We start from the raw sequence: 779 nt of genomic DNA, 5'->3' as shown, positions 1-779 counted from the left end.
TGTGTAAGTGTGGTTTGATGCTATTTACCAGCTGAATGAGGATTATGCTACTTCCTATGTCTTGTCCCACAAGTCACCTACACCGTTAGTGTAACAGTTATTACCATCCATTACCGTTTGTGTAACAATCAACGGCCATTACCAGTCACCACACACTGTCAACAAAGAGAATATTTTATGCACCCAAGAACATGAAACCGCAGCAACTACAAGATCTCACATTAAGGAACAATCCTCAATCGCTTCTCCACTCATGGTCATACTCCACACACGGCAGGACAAATTCCCATGAAGTTGTACGCTCCTAATCAACACTTTCCTGTGCTGCAACTGGTTAAAGATACTGCACAGCTAAATTAGCATCTGTTTACCTTAATGGAACAGTGTTGCGAGTGCAACACGGGAAGTAATTATAGCCTGATGTCGGCTTCAAAAAGCAAAGGGACATCAATCAAGGCTTAATGGCAAATTAATTACAGCGTGCATAAATCTGCATGCTAAATGAGTAAGCCATTTGATTACCTGTTCAAGACCATTTTTTCCCCTGCTGTTGTCACTTTAAAGCCCTTGTCTTCATGCCCCCTGTGAAATAGAAACAGTATGTGATTTGGTGCTCCCCTGTTATAAACCTAGGACCCTGTTCAATCAAACCATGAAACTGGTTCTCTGGGGGGTAAATAATCACGCATAACATTCTTCTTATACTTCAACTCAGCAAACGATCACAATTAGACTCACAAACTTCAGAAAACTCCGATGTGCAATTGCTTTTCTTATTT

Source organism: Oncorhynchus kisutch, linkage group LG14 (assembly GCF_002021735.2).
Source record: "Oncorhynchus kisutch isolate 150728-3 linkage group LG14, Okis_V2, whole genome shotgun sequence".
Classification (NCBI taxonomy): Eukaryota; Metazoa; Chordata; class Actinopteri; order Salmoniformes; family Salmonidae; genus Oncorhynchus; species Oncorhynchus kisutch.
The sequence above is the reverse complement of the archived record's forward strand: the minus strand, read 5'-3'. Positions refer to the sequence as shown.